The sequence below is a fragment of the Malaclemys terrapin genome, chromosome 1, assembly GCF_027887155.1.
Source record: "Malaclemys terrapin pileata isolate rMalTer1 chromosome 1, rMalTer1.hap1, whole genome shotgun sequence".
NCBI lineage: Eukaryota > Metazoa > Chordata > Testudines > Emydidae > Malaclemys > Malaclemys terrapin.
In genome coordinates this window covers 354118288-354139227 of record NC_071505.1, presented here as the reverse complement: position 1 = coordinate 354139227, position 20940 = coordinate 354118288, and the positions used below count along the sequence as shown (strand labels likewise).

The window sequence follows — 20940 nt, the reverse complement described above, 5'->3', positions numbered from 1 at the left end:
ACAGGGTTGTTAAGCCACGGTGGCTCTTTTTTAGTTCTTTTACTGTGTTTCTTTATTTGGGGTATACATTGAAGTTGGACCTCTATTATGGTGTCTTTAAAAAGCACCCATGAAGCTTGCAGGGATTTCATTTTAGTCACTGTACTTTTTAACTTCTGTTTAACTAACCCCCTCATTTTTGCATAGTTCCCCCTTTTAAAATTAAATGCCACAGTGATGCGCTGTTGAGATGTTCTTCCCACCACAGGGATGTTGAATGCGGGAGGTTTAGGTTGGATTTTAGGAAAAAAAATTTCACTAGGAGGGTGGTGAAGCACTACAATGGGTTACCTAGGGAGGTGGTGGAATCTCCTTCCTTAGAGGTTTTTAAGGTCAGGCTTGACAAATCCCTGGCTGGGATGTTTTAGTTGGGGATTGGTCATGCTTTGAGCAGGGGGGTTGACTGGATGACCTCCTGAGGTCCCTTCCAACCCTGATAGTCTATGATTCTATGATTATGAAATCTCATAATGAAAAGTTAGTTGGTAATGGTAAATCTTATGACATAAAAATTTTGTACTGATGGGAAACCTATGAAAAGGTGTAGCAGGCATGGTTTAGGGATGTCATGGAAAAAGTCACCCACGCATCATTTTGATCAGGGAAGGGCAGCAAAGGGGTGACAGGATTGTGATGATAAATAGTTGGCCAAGGGAGTGGTGCTATAAAGAGGGCTTTGGGATGTATGGCCACTGGGAGGCTTTTGGGGACAGAAAACTGTTCTCACGGGATGACTTCACCTGATTAGGGAAGGAAATAGACTTCTGGGAGGAAGGCTGGCTCATCTCATCTAAAGATCTTTAAACTAGGAATTTGGGGGATATGCCCTGTTAATCTCCACACCAGATTATAACATTGAGAGGGAGGACAATGAGATAAGAACGGATATAGCCAGGGGGACGAGATTGGACATAAGGAGGGGGGATGGATACTAGACTAATAGGTCATACTAGCAGTACCGTGTCCATACCAAATGGGATAACAAATGTGAGAGAGGCCAAACGGCATAAATTAAGATGTTTATACACCAATGCGAGAAGCCTAGGTAACAAAATGGAGGAATTAGAGCTCCTGGTCCAAGAAATGAAACCAGATATCATAGGAATAACTGAAATGTGGTGGAACAGTAGTCATGACTGGAGTACAGGTATGGAAGGGTATGTGCTGTTTAGGAAAGACCAGATCAAAGGTAAAGGTGGGGGAGTAGCATTGTATGTCAATAATGAGGTAAACTGTAAAGAAATAAGTGATGGAATGGATAAGACGGAGTCTGTCTGGGCAATACTCACATTGGGTAAAAGAACTACTAGCGCCTCCCTTGGGATAGTGCTTGGGGTGTGCTATAGACCGCCGGGATCTAGCCTGGATATGAACAGAGAACTCTTTAACGTTTTTAGGGAAGTAAATACTAATAGGAACTGTGTAATCATGGGAGACTTTAACTTCCCAGATATAGATTGGGGAACAAATGCTAGTAACAATAATAGGGCTCAGATTTTCCTAGACGTGATAGCTGATGAATTCCTTCATCAAGTAGTTGCTGAACCGACGAGAGGGGATGCCATTTTAAATTTGGTTTTGGTGAGTAGTGAGGACCTCGTTTAGGAAATGGTTATAGGGGACAATCTTGGGTCGAGTGATCATGAGCTAATTCATTTTAAAATAAATGGAAAGATTAACAGAATTAAATCGGAGACTAAGGTTTACGATTTCAAAAGGGCTAACTTTAATAAATTAAGGGGACTAGTTAGGGAAGTGGATTGGACTAACATATTTAGGGATCTAAAGGCAGAAGGTGCCTGGGATTATTTCAAGTTGAAGTTGCAGGAGCTGTTGGAGGCCTGTATCCCAAAAAAGGGAAAAAGATTAGTAAGCAAGAGATTTAGACCAAGCTGGATGAGCGACCGTCTCAAAGGGGCGATTAGGAAAAAACAGAAGAACAGGAGTACTTGTGGCACCTTAGAGACTAACAAATTTATTTATTTTCTATTACAGCACAGAGTTCAGAGTGTACAGTGCTCACTTTATTTTGATTGCAAATGTTTGCACTGTGAAATGATAAGCGGAAGAAGTGGTATTTTTCAATTCACCTTGTACACGTCTCTAAGGTGCCACAAGTACTCCTGTTCTTCTTTTTGCAGATACAGACTAACACGGCTGCTACTCTGAAACCTAGGAAAAAACAGAAAGCGTACAAAGAGTGGAAGTGGAGAGGGATCAGTAAGGAAACTTACCTTATTGAGGTCAGAGCATGTAGAGAAGGAGTGAGAAAAGCCAAAAGCCATGTAGAGTTGGACCTTGCAAGGGGAATTAAAACCAATAGCAAGAGCTTTTATAGCCATATAAATAGGAAGAAAACAAAGAAAGAAGAAGTGGGACCGCTTAAGACTGTAGATGGAGTGGAGATTAAGGATAATCTAGGCATGGCACAATATCTAAATGAATATTTTGCATGGGTATTTAATGAGGCTAATGAAAGGCTGAGGAATAGTAGAAGTGAGATGGATGGGAATAAAGGAGTGGGGATTGACATTACTGTATCCGAGGTAGAAGCCAAACTCGAGCAGCTTAACGGGACTAAATCAGGAGGACCGGATGATCTTCATCCGAGAATATTAAAGGAACTGGTGTGAGAAATTGCAAGCCGTTAGTGATAATTTTTAATGAATCTGTAAACTCGGGGGTGGTACCATTTGATTGGAGAATAGCTAATGTGGTTCCTATTTTCAAGAAGGGGAAAAAAAGTGACCCGGGTAACTACAGGCCTGTTAGTTTAACATCTGTAATATGCAAGGTCTTGGAAAAAAATTTGAAGGAGAAAGTAGTTAAGGACCTTGAGGACAATGCCAATTGAGACAAATTACAACACGGTTTTACGAAAGGTAGATCGTGCCAAACCAACCTGATCTCCTTCTTTGAGAAAGTAACAGATTATTTAGATAAAGGAAATGCGGTGGAGCTAATATATCTCGATTTCAGTAAAGTGTTTGATACGTTACCGCATGAGGAATTATTGGTTAAATTGGAAAAGATGGGGATCGATATGAAAATCCAGAGGTGGATAAAGAACTGGTTAAAAGGGAGACTGCAGCGGGTCGTATTAAAAGGTGAACTGTCAAGTTGGAGGGAGGTTACCAATGGAGTTCTTCAAGGTTCGGTTTTGGGTCCAATTTTATTTAATCTATTCATTACTGACCTTGGAACCAAATGTAGGAGTGGGCTGATAAAGTTTGCGGATGACACAAAGTTGGGAGGTATTGCCAATTCGGAGAAGGATTGGGATATCCTGCAGGGTGATTTGGATGACCTTGTAAACTGGAGTAATAGTAATAGGATGAAATTTAATAGTGAGAAGTGTAAGGTTATGCACTTAGGGATAAATAACAACAATTTTAGTTATAAGCTGGGGACGCATCAGTTGGAAGTAACGGAAGAGGAGAAGGACCTCGGAGTCCTGGTTGATCGCAGGATGACTATGAGTCGGCAATGTGACGTGGCCGTGAAAAAAGCTAATGCGGTCTTGGGATGCATTAGGCGAGGTATTTCTAATAGGGATAAGGAGGTGCTGGTTCCGTTATACAAGGCACTGGTGAGACCTCATTTGGAGTACTGTGTGCAGTTCTGGTCTCCCATGTTTAAAAAGGATGAAATCAAACTGGAACGGGTGCAGAGAAGGGCCACTAGAATGATCCGAGGAATGGAAAACCTGTCATATGAAAGGAGACTCGAGGAGCTCGGTTTGTTTACCTTAACCAAAAGAAGGCTGAGGGGGGGATATGATTGCTCTCTTTAAATATATCAGAGGGATAAATAGCAGGGAAGGAGAGGAATTATTTCAGCTCAGTACTAATGTGGACACAAGAACAAATGGATATAAACTGGCCGTCGGGAAGTTTAGGCTTGCAATTAGACGAAGGTTTCTAACCATCAGAGGGGTGAAGTTTTGGAACAGCCTTCCGAGGGAAACAGTGGAGGCAAAAGACTGTGGAGGCAAAAGATTAAGCTTGATAAGTTTATGGAGGGGATGGTTTGATGGGATAAAGTGATTTTAGTCAATAGGTCAATAACGTTCCATCGCTGGTAATTAGCAACAATGGTCAATGATGGGATATTAAAAGTTACTACAGTGAACTTTTTCCAGAGAGTCTGGTTAGAGAATCTTGCCCGCATGCTCGGGGTTCAGCTGATCACCATATTTGGGGTGGGGAAGGAATTTTCCTCCAGGGCAGATTGGCAGAGGCCCTGGAGGTTTTTCCCCTTCCTCCACAGCATGGGGCAGGGGTCGCTTGCTGGAGGATTCCCAGCAATTTGAAGTCTTTAAATCATGATTTGGGGACTTCAACAGCTGAGTTAAGGGAGAAAATTCTTCCAGGAGTGGGTGGGTCAGCTTTTGTGGCCCACATCATGCGGGAGGTCATACTAGATGATCATAATGGTCCCTTCTGACCTTAGAGTCTCTGAGTCTATGAGACTCAAGCCTGAGGCCTGTTTATTGCAATACATACCAGCGTGTTGGGAGTAGCAGTTAGAAAATTACTCCCCTGAATCGGAGTACAATTTGCCTTTATAAAGCCGAAAACCACAAACAAATTACACGTTACACATCATTTATAAGAATAGAGGAGTTAGGGTCCTTCCGTTCTTCCTGACACTCCTGTTGCAATCTTCCCAGAACAGGGTGCAAATTGAGAGGAGGGCTTTTTGGTGGTTTCCGATACTGGCATTACCTTGCCTTATTTGGGGTGCCTATTACTCAAAATGTTCCAGGCAGGGTACCATTACACAATAGGGGTACATGCAATACATACACAGAAGCATGATTAATTGATTTAGCTAGTTACTGGATGCTTATTACTTCACACAAGCGGTTATTATATTTCGCCAGCCATAAACACACACGTTATTATTGTAGTTGCTGGGACTTCCCAATTCCCCTTCTTCTGCCTCCTCCTTCCTTTGGCCATGACCCTGACTGTTAGTAATACAGTGCTAGGGTTGGTTCAGGCTTGCGGCCTGTAATTGTCTGCCTGGGCTAGGCCTATGTCAATGGGATCGGCCAGGGTAAATTCCTTACAGGGAGAAAGCTTTTGGACATGCTAGGAGTAATCAACGAGAAGCCTTACGGGCTGTTGCTTCTCAGAGAACATGCATATTGGCCTTTATCCCACCACCTAGAGACTTAAGAAATGCATATGGGAAACTGAGCCACTCCTACAATATTCAGAGGAAACATTAAGAATAGTCCCAGTTCGTCACACAGTTACTGGACAGACAGACACACATTAAACACTTCCCTGTCCTTACTGTGCTGTGTCAATGTGATGAACTGGGGAGTCAGTCTATGTATACTACACTGAGTGGCTTCATTTCAAGCATGCGTCATTTATACCAGGCCTCAGTGACCTATAACATATTAAATTGATATATAAATCACTATATATATTGCTGAAAATACATTTTAGGTTTCAACTACTTCCTGAACCTTACATATGTTTAGTTACTGGTTTTCCTTAACCCTCAGTGTCCCCTTCAGTAGGGATCTCAGTTCAAGGTCATCATTGAGTACTTGGTATTCAACGGTGTGGGGAAATAGAGCAGGGGGCCTTCTTTTTAATAGCCTGAGCTGTGAATCTAAAGCCCCCAAAATAAATACTCCAACAGAGATCTGTTATGCTAGCTACCCTTACACAAAGCAGTACAGGCCAGGGCCCAGGACAGGGCCTGAACTAGACTAGACTGCACAATTCCCTGCAAACTCGGTCAAGGGTCATGAACAGAGGAGGGGGGGGGCAAGGAGAGAAAGAATAGGAAAAAAAGCCCCAGCAGCAGCACTAATGAAATATAATAACCACTTGTGTGAAGCAATAGGTAACTTTAGCTAAATGCAATTTCTTAACTCATGCAGCTTCTCCTTTGGGTGATCTGTGACCCACTCAGTGATTCCAGCTATCTGCAAAAATAGCCAATCATAGATCCTCTTTAGGCGTCCCATGGAACCCCCCCCACAATCTTTAATCAAAAGACCCCGGAAAATAGCATGTGTCTTGAGAAATGTACCCAAACTGGTGCCAAGTACCACCCCTGGGGAAAACCACCAAGTGCCCCTCTACCCAAATAAACATCCAATTCTCGGAAAAATGAGGAAGGTACCTAGGTGGGCGGGGGGGGGAACTGACTCCGACCCTAGTTTCTTAACTCGCGGTTTAGGGGAGGAACTGATCCCAACCCTAATTTCTTAACTCATGACGCATTGTTTGTACTTCATTTGCGGTTTGACGAAATAAAAGCCCGCCTGCGAGCGGCCCTCGGGGGTCAGTCTTCGGACTGCACCCCAGTGCACTGGTATGTATGTCAATAAACTGGCCTCAGGTTTGAGTCTTTGAACTAAAATCACTGCGTGGGTGTCTTTGACCACAACAATGGTCTGAAGAGGTAAGGATTGAAGGGCACTTTGCATGTTGGCTAGCCCACACTGAAGCTGCTTCCCAACCAAGGGTTATGCCCATGGAAAAAGTCCACTATATATATTGTGATATATATATATCCATTAGATAAGTTATAGGTCATTGACGCAGAAAAGGAAACAACACCAGCAGGACTGATATAAAATAGTGTAAGAATTGGAGGAAATGGCACCCCTTGGACCCTGGCAGCCCTCCCACGATTGTCTCTTTGCAATTGTGTGGGTAAAAGTCCTAGGAAACAAAGGCAAAGAACCGATGACACAACGGAATGGACTATAAATGGTTGCCTATGATTTCCACAAATCAGAGTCATTTACTCATCCAGAGTCCCATGTGGATATAGATGTGGTTTTCGCCAGGTCTCCGTATCTTATGAAGTGATGGTCGGAGGGAATCTTGACTGGCCATCAGGACCATTTGGACCTTTGGACTCTGGAATAGTAGGTTTGGGGTGTGAATGTGGAGTGAGTAAGGTTTGTTTTATAATCAATAAAAAGCATTTAGAGTATTATATACCAACACAGTGTCCGGAATCTGCTTGCTCCCCATCCCATAGGGAGACCTCTATTGCAAGTCTAACACTAGGAATAGTAAACAAGAATCCCTAGGGGATAGTGCTTCTCAGCTAATACCAGTAAACAGGCTCAAAGCTTATCACACCAGGGAAACTATGATAAACCTGGTCTGCTGTACGGAATTGGAAACTGAGGAACAGTGTCTCATGGCATTGATGAATATCTCTATTGAGATATCCCCAGTTAGAAAAGCAGAATGGTTAACAATGTGCACAGATACAAAGAGGGCTGATCTACACAGCGTTAAAAGGTACACAGAAGTTTAAAAGAACACTTATGGGTAACACTATAATTACAGTTTTGCAACACACGGGAGTTACATATTCAAAATCTAAAGAGTGTCTTTGGTACACTTGCTCCACATTAGTCAGTGACCAAGGTGAAGAAGAGGTGGGCTTTTTGCATGGCCATACCCTGGGTTTTGAAGCAGCTCCAGAGGGGCCTAGCCAGCATGGGAAGTTCGCTTACATGGACACTGGCAAACCAAGACCCCAAAGATGATCTTAGGGTACGTCTACAGTATGAAATTATTTTGAACTTATTTTATTCGAATTTTTGGAAGCAATTTTATAAATTTGGTGTTGTGTGTCCCCACTAAAGCGCGTGAATTCGGCGGAGTGCGTCCACAGTACCGAGGCTAGCTGGTTTAAAGTAGTAACAGGAAAACAAAGTAAGTTACCAAGCAAAATAAAATAAAACAAGCAAACCTATCTCTAATCCAACTGAATACAGATAAGATCCTCACCAGTTCCAGAATGCTACCTTTTTATAGGCTAATCTCCTGTTACTCTGGTCCAGCAATCACTCACACCCCTTTAAGTCACTGTCCTTTGTACCAGTTTCTTTCAGGTATCTTTGGAGGTGGAGAGGCTCTCTATTTAGCCAGCTGAAGACAAAATGGTGGAGTCTCCCATGGGCTCAAATAGACTTTCTCTTGTGGGTGTAGAACCCCTCCTCTCTCCTATGCAAAGTCCAGCTACAAAATGGAGTTTTGGAGTCACCTGGGCAAGTCACATGACCATGCATGACTGAGTTCCTTACCAGACAAGCCACATTCCTGGGAAAGGTTTCAGAGTAGCAGCCGTGTTAGTCTGTATCCGCAAAAAGAAGAACAGGAGTACTTGTGGCACCTTGGCTGAGCCATTACAAACATTGAATCTATCTCCCCTTGTAAGTATTCTCACACTTCTTATCAAACTGTCTGTACTAGGCTAGCTTGATTATCTCTTCAAAAGTTTTTTTTCTCTTAATTAATTGGCCTCTCAGAGTTGGTAAGACAACTCCCACCTGTTTATGCTCTCTGTATGTGTGTATATATATCTCCTCAATATATGTTCCATTCTATATGCATCCGAAGAAGTGGGCTGTAGTCCACGAAAGCTTATGCTCTAATAAATTTGTTAGTCTCTAAGGTGCCACAAGTACTCCTGTTCTTCTTTTTGCGGATACAGACTAACACGGCTGCTACTCTGAAACCTGTCATTATGCAAGGCACTGCATTTAGCCGTATGGAGTGGAAATCCATCAACCTCATGAAAAAACTCGTACAGATACAGACAGACATCATCTTACACAAATCTGACATCAGGAATCATAATACTCAAAAACCAGTGGGAGAACACTTTAACCTGTCTGGTCATTCAATGACAGACCTGCGGGTGGCTATATTACAACAGAAAAACTTCAAAAACAGACTCCAACGAGAGACTGCTGAGCTAGAATTAATATGCAAACTAGACACAATCAACTCCGGTTTAAATAAGGACTGGGAATGGCTGAGCCATTACAAACATTGAATCTATCTCCCCTTGTAAGTACTCTCACACTTCTTATCAAACTGTCTGTACTGGGCTAGCTTGATTATCACTTCAAAAGTTTTTTTTCTCTTAATTAATTGGCCTCTCAGAGTTGGTAAGACAACTCCCACCTGTTTATGCTCTCTGTATGTGTGTATATATATCTCCTCAATATATGTTCCATTCTATATGCATCCGGAGAAGTGGGCTGTAGTCCACGAAAGCTTATGCTCTAATAAATCTGTTAGTCTCTAAGGTGCCACAAGTACTCCTGTTCTTTTTACAGCTCCCAGTCAGCTGTGACTCTCAGCCAGCGCTGTACAACGGAAGGGTTTATTAGTTGACAGTAACACAGCTTATAACAGAGCTCGTCACTTATGTGCAGGGACCTGGAGCCTCCTCACCTGACCTTGATTGTCCCAGGAAAAGTCACACATCCTTATTCCCACCACCTAGGTATTGGTGCAATACACGGGATTCACGGAAAACAATAAGACTCGCATATGTTCACATACAGGATAATGAGGAAAAACTCCACATTGTCAAAAATTCCATGCTCAGATAATAAAAATATGGCAGACAGTATATATTATCGACCATGTGACTGGGATGGGGATAGTGACTGGGAGATTAGAGAGGTTATAAAAATAAAAATAAATGCAATATTAATAGGGGATTTGAACTACTCCTATAGTAACTGGGTACGTTACCTCGGGACGGGATGCAGAGATGAAGTTTCTTGAAACCTTTAATAACTGCTTCATGGAACAGCTAGTACTGGAACCCAGAAAGGGAGAGGCAATTTTTTATTTAGATGTAAGTGGAGCACAGGATCTGGTCCAAGAAGTGAATACAGCGGGACCTAAAGCAATAGTAACCTTAATTGAATTAAATTTAACATCTCTGTGGCGGGGAAAACTCTACAGCAGCCCAATAGAGTAGCATTTAATTTCAGAAAGGGGAACTACACAAAAACTAGGAGATTAGTGAAAGAGAAATTAAGAGGCCCAGTGCCAAATGTGAAATCCCTGCAAGCGGCATGGAGATATTTTAAAGACACCATAACAGAGGCTCAACTTAAATGTATACCGCACAAAGAAAGAGAACTAAAAAAGAGCCCCTGTAGCAAAAGAACGATGTAAAAGAAGCAGAGAGAAGCAGAAAGGCATCCTTTAAAAATGGAAGATAATCCTAGTGAGGAAAATAGAAAGGAGCATAAACTCTGGCAAGTGACGTGCAAACATAAAGTTAGGAAGGCCACAAAACAATTTGAAGAGCAGTTAGCTAAAGACTCTGTTGGGAGATGTGAGGGTTAAGTAAAGACATGGGGGGCTGCTGATGTGCTGACATATTAGGGGATAAAGGCAGAAGCAGGCAGTATTTCTTTGTTTGATAGATAAGTTGCCATATTTTTCCCTTCCTTGTTGCTTGTAAGAACTGATCAGCCCTGCAGCTGCATGAGAAATGTAGATGTCTAATGAATACCCTTTGTGTAAAAGAAGTGTTATCTCCCCTCCCTTCATTTCCCAGCTACACAAGTGAGCCCTGGTGCATAGCCCCTTCCTCCCTCCCTGAGAATCGCTGATTAGGGAAATTTGTAGCACCAGATTATTGCAAAGAAATGTATTTTCAAGGGAAAAATGCCTGTATAACATACATGCAAGGGCATGTGACCAGCTCGTGTGACACTGGACTCCATCTTGTGTCAGTACTTTTCCACTAACTATGATGGTATCTCTGTTTGGGACAATGAAATTCCCTCCACATGGCAGAAGTTATAAAAGGGGGAAGCATTATCACTACTTGGTCTCAGTCCCACCACAACTCAACACTTTAAAACACAGCTAGAAAAAAAATATATTTTCACTGGAGATGTGGTCAGAGGTGGAAAGGAGAAATGCAGGAATCTCTCCAAAAGTCCACAATGAGAACAGTTGTGTCCTGCATACAACGAGGGAGGTGATAATGCTGAACACTTCACTATCTTTGAGGGGCTGTATATGATTCATATGATTCCTGATAACCAGCAGATACTCATTTTAGTTGAAAACTTAACTGGTAAAGCTCTGGATATAGTCAAAATGTGACAATTGAGAATCTTTAAGATTATTCTAAATTCAAAGAAATGGTTTTCAAACAATTTCAGATTACCCCGGAAACATATAGAGTGAAATTTACAAATCCTAAGAGGGGTGCTGATACAAGTAATGTGGAATATGTAAATAAAATGAAAGGTTTGATGGGAAAGGGGCCAAGGGGCAAAGACATTACAAGCTTTGAAGGAATGTTTGATGTTTTTGCTGAGGAACATTTCTTAAATATATGTTAAGAAGTTAAAAAGGGTGAAAACTGTGGATAGGATGGTTTCTTTAGCTGAGGATTTTGAGCAGACACCAAAGATAACCTTAGACCAGGGATGGCCAACCTGAACCTGAGAATGAGCCAGAATTTACCAATGTACATTGCCAAAGAGCCACAGTAATATGTCAGCAGGCCCCCATCAGCTCCCCCACCCTGCTCCCAGTGCCTCCAACCCACCGGCAGTCCCGCCAATCAGCACCATCCCATCCCTCCCCATATGTCCCAATCAGCTGTTTTGTGGCATGCACTTGGCTCTGGAGGGGAGGGGAAGGAGCGAGGGCATGGCAGGTTGAAAGGAGGGCTCAGGAAGGGGTGGAGTAGGGGTAGGGCCTGTGGCAGACCCAGGGGTTGAGCAGTGAGAACCCCCCGGCACATTGGAAAGTTGGATCCTTTAGCTCCAGCCCCGGAGTTGGTGCCTATAAAAGGAGCCGCATATTAACTTCTGAAGAGCTGCATATGGCTCCGGGGCTACACGTTGGCCACCCCTGCCTTTGACTGAGATTCCAACTGAAGGGGACATGGAGGGGAAAGGGAAAACAGTAACTAAATACATGCCAAACTTCATGAAGGAATTGAACGACCAAGTGGATGTCGACCAAGCCAAATTGTTCAAGTAAAAGGCATGGCATAGTAAAAATACACAGAAACACCTACCTGTGATAAAAGATTTGGTGATGGTGATAAATCTGATGATGCAAAGTTTGTTGCTAATGGTAAATCTTATGACAAAGAATTTGGTACTGATGGTAAATCCTATGAAAAGATGTAACACACATGATTTTTGGGAAAAGCTTTTAGCCAATATAGTGGGGATAGAACTTCTGAGCTAACATCTCTAAAAAGGTTCAAAGGTTCTCTTATCAGGGAAACCAATATATATCTGGTCTGCTTTGTGAAAGAGGAAACTGAGTTACACCACCTCATGGCATTGAGGAATATCTGTGTTGAGATATCACCAGTTGAAAAAGCACAATGGTAAACAATAATGCACAGACATTAATAGAGTTTTTCTAGGGACCCAGAGAAGGCACACTTGCTGACTTTTGAGACTGATCTACAAAGTGTTGAAAGGTACAGAGAACCATGCAAGAACACCTGTAGGTAACACCACAATGTTTGCAATACTTGGGAGTTGTATAACAAACACAGAAGCACAGAGATGAAAAGAGAGATATTGGCGAGAGTGTGTTTGGTCTCCAGCCTGTTTGCATCCAGATGCTGCTTCTCCCCCAGAGGCAGAGTGAACCCCCCTGGGATTACACAGAGCTATATTATAAAAAGTGAACAACCATGTGTCAGCTCTCAGCGTGGGATGCTGCTGCAGATGCTGGGGTGAGAGAGGTGTGGGACACGGCTACCTGAAGGATATTACCAGTGAAGATGCTTCCATCCCAGAAATCACAGGTACCCATCCCTTTCTGTTCAACAAACCAAGTGCAACGTATGCATGATGGGATAGAGGATAGGTCTGTATTCTTTTCTGCTTCGCACAGTCACTAAACACCCCAGGGCCCTTGCCATGGGTGCTGCATATGTTCTAGTATCATGGGCCAAAATGCCCCTCTTTGCTGTGCCCTCTGTGACGGGCTCCAGCGCAAACGTGGCTGCATTTCAGTGGCACAGAGGATCCTTCAGGATGAAAGTTGTTAGTAGACGTCCAGGACAAGGCCAGATTTCGAGGTTGTGGACCATAGTTTGCTCAGACCCCCATGAAGCACTATGGAAGCCCCCCTGTCATGTAGACAAGCCCTCAGGGAGATCTTCCAGATAAATATCCAGTCTGGAGTAAGAACTGAGTAAAACCTCAGGACCCAGCTGTGTGTTAATGTACAGACACTGCCACCTCCGCCTCTTGCAATTTAGGGCTTTGGCTGTTAGCGGGGTGGGGGATGGGTGTTACCAGACTTTACCTGCTGAAAAACATGAAGGTGCTAGGGCTCCTTACTAGCAGAAATATAACAATTTTTCAACAAGGGAAAGTCATCTTTCCCCCTAGCTTCATTGTAGCAGGCGGTTGAACTGTTATGCTTGCAACTTTCAAAATGCAATTCCGCCAGAAGTAGACAGCCAGCATGGGAAATTTCAGGTTAAAGTTTGGCAAACTTATACGCTACTGAAAATGAAGTTTTATAATTGAAAGTATCAGAGAGACTTAAGTACGGCTGGTGCCACCAGAAACACCAATTATGGCCAATCCATTAGTGAATCCCATTCAGCTAAGCTCTTTGCTCCAATAATATCTGTGGCAAGGAGTTCCACAGGCCCAATATGTGGTATCTAAGCACTTTTCTTTTATCGGTTTCATATGTTCAGAGTTTCGATGTAATTGAATGTTCCCTTCTTCGTGTGTTATGAGACAGAATAAATATAAATGCCTGAACTTCTTTCTATATCAATGGATTCATAGGGTTGAAAATGAGAAGGGACCATCATGTAATCAAAGAGTGACAGGGTGAGAAGGGGACTGCAATGATCATCTGGTCTAACCCCCTGCCAAGTTGCTTGATTTGTTGTGTCTAAACCATCAAAGACAGATGACTAACCAGTCTCCTGTTGAAAATGTCCAATGGACTTTCCACAACCTGCCTGGGCATCTGTTCCATTGTCCTCTTGTTCGTACAGTTGAGAAGTTTATCAGAGATTAAATCTAAATCTGCTGTGCTGTAGTTTGAACCCCTTGCCTCTTGATCTATGTGGCAATGTTCCTCCATATTTTTAATGGCAGCCTTTCAAATATCTCAAGGTCCCCTCCCCCTCAATCCTTTCTTTTCCAAACTAAAAAAAAAAATACCATTTTCCTTCAGCTTTTGCTCATATGGCTTGCATTCCATCCAGTAGATTGTCTTTGTCACTCTCATCTGGATCCTTTTCAGTTTCTCTACATCCTTCCTATATAGTGGAGACCCAAACTGGACACGATACTCCAGATGAGGTCTAACCAGCATGAAGAAAAGTGCTACTATCCCTTCCCGTGACGTGCATGCTATGCGTCTGCTAATGCAAATGAAAATTGTATTGGCTCTTTTTTGCTATAGCAAAGAAAAAATCAAACCCATGAGAGATGTAGCTCTATCCACCTAACCCCAGTATATACACATGAGGTCTACCAAAGAATTGTCATTGACCTAGGTACAACCTTTCAGAGAGGTAGATTAAGTACGCTACTCCCACAGAAGTACCCACGGGGCTGTTGGCGGTGGAAATGGGGTCACTGTTGAGGATAGCATCCAACTACTTATAAAAATGGCAGGTATGTGGCAAAGCACCGGAGATACTTTTTGTCTCCCTTGCCTTCTGGTATATGTTCCGCAGCTCCTTCACCTTTGCTGTGCACTGCAGTGTGTCCTGATCATAGCTCTCTTCCCACAAGCTACACAAAACCTGCACTTAGGTGTTTACTTTCCTACGGCTGGAGCGCAGCTGGGACTGCACAGCCTCCTCTCCCCAAATACTGAGCAGATCCATCAGCTCCACAGTGTCCCAAGTGTGTAGCTGCCATGGCCACCTGGGAAGGTGTGATGTGAGCGTTCCCCACTGAGCAAACAGGAAGGGGAATTTCTAACTTCCTGGGTCTTTAAAGGGGTAGGGGCAGAAAGCGTTTACCTTGATGCAGGGGAGAGGAGTTGAAAATGTTCACCAGAGCACTCAGGATGGGCAATGTGGGACGCCTTCCGGAGGTCGATTACACTGATAAAAACTAATACAAGTGTCTACACTGGCACTTTGCCAACAAAACGTTTGCGTAAAACTCTTGTCAAGGTGGTTATATTATGTCACTGAAACTGAGGAGTTTTGTTATTGAATGACTGAATGTTGCTTTGCCGTGTGTACACCTCCACTGTTTCTTTGGCAAAAGCTGCTTATTTGTGGAAAAAACATGGCAGTGTAGAAAAAGCCTAAGGAACAAAGATGGAAAACCAGTATCCACACTTGGGTTTTCTACTGGTGCCTAGTAAGGTTTTCCACACCATGATGTGTAGGAATTATTGAGCAGAGAGGCCCATAAAATATGGAATTGGCATTAGTAGGGTCAGTTCTTCATAATTCATTTCTCTGAATAATGAAAATGTTATTTTCAGTGTGTGAAGAGCGACCCTTCTGCTCCCCCCATGAGAACAGTCTCCAGTAGTGCATGTAGTGTCACATATTAACATTGTCTTTCCATCCAGGTATTTGTACTGCGACTATCACCCTAGACCATGGGCACATACAGAAAGTCAGGGTAACTTATGGTACATGCAAGAGACATTGTTCTGCCTCAGAGTTGGACACCTTCTCCCTTACTCCATGTCAGATTCCAACACAACCGACTTCACCAACCCCTCCACCTTCATCCTGCAGGGCATTCCTGGCCTGGAGGCATCCCATGTCTGGATCTCCATCCCCTTCTGCACCATGTACATCATAGCCATCTTGGGGAACTTTTCCATCCTGTTCATTGTGAAGATGGAGCTGAGCCTCCATGAGCCCATGTTCTATTTCCTTTGCATGCTGGCTGTCTCTGACCTGGTTGTGTATATGTCCACCCTGCCCAAAATGCTGAGCATCTTCTGGTTCATTTCCAGGGATATAGATTTCGATGCCTGCCTCACCCAGATGTACTTCATTCACTGCTTTTCAGTGATAGAGTCTGGGATCATCGTAGCCATTGCTTTGGATCGCTACGTGGCCATCTGCCATCCCGAGACATTCCACCATCCTGACAAACCCCCTGGTGGTCAAGATTGTCCTGGCCATGGTGCTGCGTGGTTGCATAGTTGTATTGCCCTTTCCCTTCCTGGCAAGGCAGTGGCTATATTGCAGAGCCAACGTCATCCCACAGCCGTACTGCGCACACATAACTATGGTGAACGTGGCCTGTTCCGACACCCGTGTTAGTAGTTACTATGGCCTCTTTGTGCTGTTCTGTGTGATGGGTCTGGATGGGATTTTTATCGGGGTGTCCTACAGCCAGATCCTCAGGGCCATCTTCAGCCTCCCCACAGAGGACGCCCGGCTCAAGACTTTTAAAATCTGCGGCTCCCACCTTTTTGTCATTTTAGCCTTTTACATCCCAGGTGTCTTCCTCTCCCTCATGAACAGATTTGCCCAAAATGTGCCCCTGTATTGCCACGTTCTCATTGCCAATGTGTCCTTCTTGATGCCCCCCATGCTAAACCCCATCATCTACGGGGTGAGGACCAAACAGATCCAGGGCAGGCTGCTCCGGCTCTTTACTCATAAAGGGGCCTAAAGTTTTCTCCTGTTGCTCTGGCTCTCAGACCGAGCTCTGTGCAGAGCTGGCTGGTGATGTGGTGCTGGGCCCCCTTCCGTGAATCACTGACTGGACAGTCAAAGTGACATTAAATCCTTTCCTGGCCTTACTGTGCTGTGTCAGCGTGACAAACTGAGGAATCATTCTTTGTACAACTCATTGTCTCATAGGGTTGCCACCTTTCTAAACACAGTAAACTGGACCTGCCCTGCCCCCTGCCCCACCTTTTTGCACAAGGTCGCTTCTGCTATCCCATCTCCCCGAAGGCTCCACTCCCTTCTCCACCTCTTCCTCCAATGCACCGGCTCAGCTCTGCTTCTTCCCCCAGAGGCCCACCCCTGTTACTCGCTCCCCTCCTCTCCAAACCCATCCACTTGCTGGATCATCTCCACCTTCCTCCCTGTCAGCCAGGGCTCCCTCTGCTCCAGGGCTGGGACAGTATCTGCTGCAGCCTGGCAAGGAACCCGCAGTAAGTCCTGTGAGGATGCAGCGCTGGGGCCGACTGGCCTGGCTGGAGCAGAAAGGGAAGCTAGAAACCGTATAAAAGAAGCTGAGGGTTGGGAGCAGGGTCATGTGGCAGTCAGCCAAGATTGTGCATCATACAGCTTGTGGGCCCTAAAGCTCAGCTGCAAAGTCCTGAGGGAAGAGACCATTGTGAGGCTTATTTCCTTAGCTTTCAGGAATGGTCTCAAGTTGCAGTTGGGGAGGTCTAGGTTGGATATTAGGAAACACTATTTCACTAGGAGGGTGGTGAAGCACTGGAATGTGTTACTTAGGGAGGTGGTGGAATCTCCTTCCTTAGAAGTTTTTATGGCCTGGTTTGACAAAGCCCTGGCTGGGATGATTTAGTTGGTGTTGGTCCTACTTTGAGCAGGGGATTGGACTAGATGACCTCCTGAGGTCCCTTCCAACCCTAATCTTCTATGATTCTATGATTCCATGATATTTGGCATGTGGAACCCCTTGCCACAGTCATTATTGGAGCAAAGAGCTTAGTTGAATGGGATTCACAAATGGATTGTCCATTATAGGTGGTACTGGTGGCACCACCGTTAATTAACATTATCCGACAACTTCAATTAGACAATCTTTTTTTCAGTTTCTTATATGTTTGACAAAATGTTAACCATTTGGAATTGAATTTCCCACGCTGGATGTCTGCTTCTGGCTCTACTGTTATTTGAATGTTTCATGCATAACAATTCAGATGACTTCTCAAATGTTGCTAGGAGAGAGATGTCTTGTCCATGCTGAAACATTCTCATAATTATTCCAGTGAGGAGCCCTTCCACCTCCATGCTTTCCAGCAGATAAAAGCCAGGTAAGTGCCCCTGCATTATCAGCCAGAGCCCTGAAATGCAATAGGAGGAGGTGACAGTCTCTGCTCATTCACACAAAATTGGCTCCTGACGTCTTTATTCGGTTCTTATTCCAAGGGGAATTTTGCCTCACTGGGACCTTAGCAAACTGTGGGCCATGGCCTCCAAATTTGGCCTTGTGTTTTTCATCTATGAACACATTTCATCCTGAAAGATCCATTGTGCCACTGAAATGCAGCCATCTTGGGGTGGGAGGCCATAAGCCAGGGTCAGCAGGATTCAGAGAAAAGAGAGAGATTTTGACCAGTGATACTGAAGCAAACTCATCAACAGTGGTAAGGGCTCTGGGGTGTTTAATGGCTGTGGAAAGGACCACAAAGCCCTATTCTCTATCCCATCACAGAAATGTTGCAATGAGTTTGTCGAGCAGGTGAATTTCTCAACAGAGATGGGTACTTCTGAATTCTGAGATGGAAGTGTCTTCTCTGGGAATCCCCAGGAGGTAACCATGGCCCACTCCTCTCTCACATCAGCTTCTGCAGCAATATCTGACATCAAAAGCTGATACAGGGGCTGCACCAATTGTAATAAAGTTCCATGCAATCACAGTGGGGTTTGTCGATCATCTGAAGGTGAATAGGCTGGAGACAAGGCTGTCTGCACTTCGATGGTCTATAGCCACCTTTAGGAGTAAAGAGTAATTAAGGGAACTTCCCAAAGGGAGATGAGAACACTCAGGCTCTGTGCTCTGTGTATATTTAATATTATAGTTGCTTATTGAAGAAATTAGAGACAGGCCTCCATAGGGTCTGATAGACTGTAAATGCCCAGGATGTCTGGGTAGATAGCACACAGACGGATCTGTAGAAAGATGCCTGAGGAGAGAAATGAACACTATCTGCAGACACATGGGGCTGTTGCTAGGAGCTCAGAGATCAGTGTGATGGGTTTGGTCACAGAGATCCCCTTGGGACTGTCACCTGATGTACTGAAATTACCTATGAGCCAGTTTTCCCTGCCAGCTTGGGATTTCCAGAGCCCTGTCTTGTTGAGCCAGACATGCTAGGTGCCTGAGGGGCTTCTGTGCTCAGGGTTGCAGCATTCGTATTGACCAGCTGCTCCCTCCTTTCTCCCAGCACAGGGCATTTATTCCTCACGTGATCAGAAGAATTATAATGGTAGAACCTTCTGGACTGTTCTGTGTTTCCAAGAGATTTGGGTCAGGGATTGTAGGAGTGAGGTAAATTAGAACCCTGCTTCCCATCAAGTTTTAACCTCTCTGTTTGTGGTTTATTCACAACAGACGCTTGTGTCTTCCCAAAATCATCAGCTAGAGAAGCCATCTCATCCACAGTTTTTGTCATTTTGTCCCATAGACTCTGTTTTACAACATCTTTACATATATTCAAGAAATGCTACTGAGCAACAACATCAAACATTCCTTCAAAGCTTGTAACACCTTTGCACCTACCCACTTCTCCAACAAATCTTTCATTTGATTTACATGTTCCACACTGCTCGTACGAGCCCCCCTCCTGGTGAAGTGGGAGGGATTTGGTTCAACTTTTCCAGCTGTCCCCCTTTCTCCTCACAATTTTGTTGGTTTAGTTCCATAGCCCTTCTGTGCTCAGCCTCCTCTCTGGCAGCCTCTGCCTGCGTCAGCTCCAAAATTCACCTATGTCTGCAATCTCCACAGCTCCAAGTTTTCAACTGTTTCACCGTTTTCACTCATCTTGTTGCTTTTCAGTCCCTACTTCCCTTTCCTGAAATAAACAAGCAGAAAAGAGCAAATTGGTAACCTCTTTGACTGAGCTCCAGCCACCCACACTTAACATCTCCCATAAAGTCTCCACACCAGTGTATGATGTGCAAGTCTCACTCTGCACAACAAGCTACTCATTTTACCCTGCTTACAGCACCACTGTGATGTACTTCCCCAGGGTGCAACCTGGAACTGGGATACCGCTGAGCCTTTTGTCTTGCCAGTCTGGGCCCCTCCTCACACTATAGGGCTGTGAGAAGCTGTAAAACCCTCCAGGTCCTGCACTCCCACAAACGTTCACAGGCAGGGACAGACCTAGGTGAGTTACATGGATGCTTTCGCCAAACATCCACGAACCAACAGCCAATTCTCCCCTAGGATCCCAGAGTCGTATCATCTTGCCCTGATGAGAAGTCAGACCAGGGTACGTTTATTACCCAGCCTGCCCCTCCCTCAAAGTGGAACGGACAATGCACCAGCCCCTGTTCCTGAGCAGATTTCCCTTTATGCTTCGAACAACGCACGGTTTTAGTTTAAAAAAAAATAAAGCAGATTAATTAAGTCCAAAAAGATAGATTTTAAGTGGTTGAAAATAATAAGTGTACAGATCAAAGTAGATTAGCTAAGAAATAACACCAAATTACAAGCTGAGGTCTATAAACGAGACAGTCTATATCCATGCAGTGGCAGTCTTCTTGTGCTGCCAAAGCTTTTGGTGCCCACGTGATCGCTGGCCGGGTAGTCGCATTCCTCGGTGTGCCCACTTCAGGATTTGCTGCTCTTTGTGTCTAGTAATGTGTCCCCACCAAGAAAGCTTCCAAAACTAACACAGCACCGATGAGCGCAGCTGTGGGTTCAATATAACCTTGTGCTGCCCCTTGATACGGACCAGCTGCTGGAGACCAGGAGCATTGAAAACGTCAGCCCAGAGTTCCTCAGCCTTCCTCGGCCCCCACATTTCACTTCCATTCACCTGCGCTGGGGGACCCACTGTTCTATAGATCAGCAGCTTTGTCATAAGCCTGAAGCTGCAACATCCCCACAAAGGCTGTGGAAGGGAATGTGGCAGCAGCTGCTGCTGAAAAAGCACCTGAATCTTACATGCAGCCTCCATCCCTGTCTATGCAGCTGCCCCCTGCCCAGCAATCCCTCCAGACAGGTTAACACTGAGCTGTTTGCAGCTGCAGATTGCTAGAGGGTAATGACCAGGGTCTTCGTTTTACCTGGATTCATAACCAGACTAATGAGCGCTGCTTCTTCCTCCACTGATTAAGAAAGAAGAAAGGAAACAAAGAAAGAGCGTACAACACCCCATCACGCTTCATTCGTCTCAGACTCATGCCACACACAAAGCCGGAACAGGAAAGGGA

General features: G+C 44.4%; 1 pseudogene; it reads left to right on the top strand.

Annotated features, from left to right (window-relative positions):
- The first annotated feature begins 15471 nt into the window (after nucleotides 1–15471).
- On the top strand, nucleotides 15472–16468 carry LOC128833984 (olfactory receptor 52R1-like; annotated as a pseudogene).
- Nucleotides 16469–20940: the final 4472 nt, after the last annotated feature.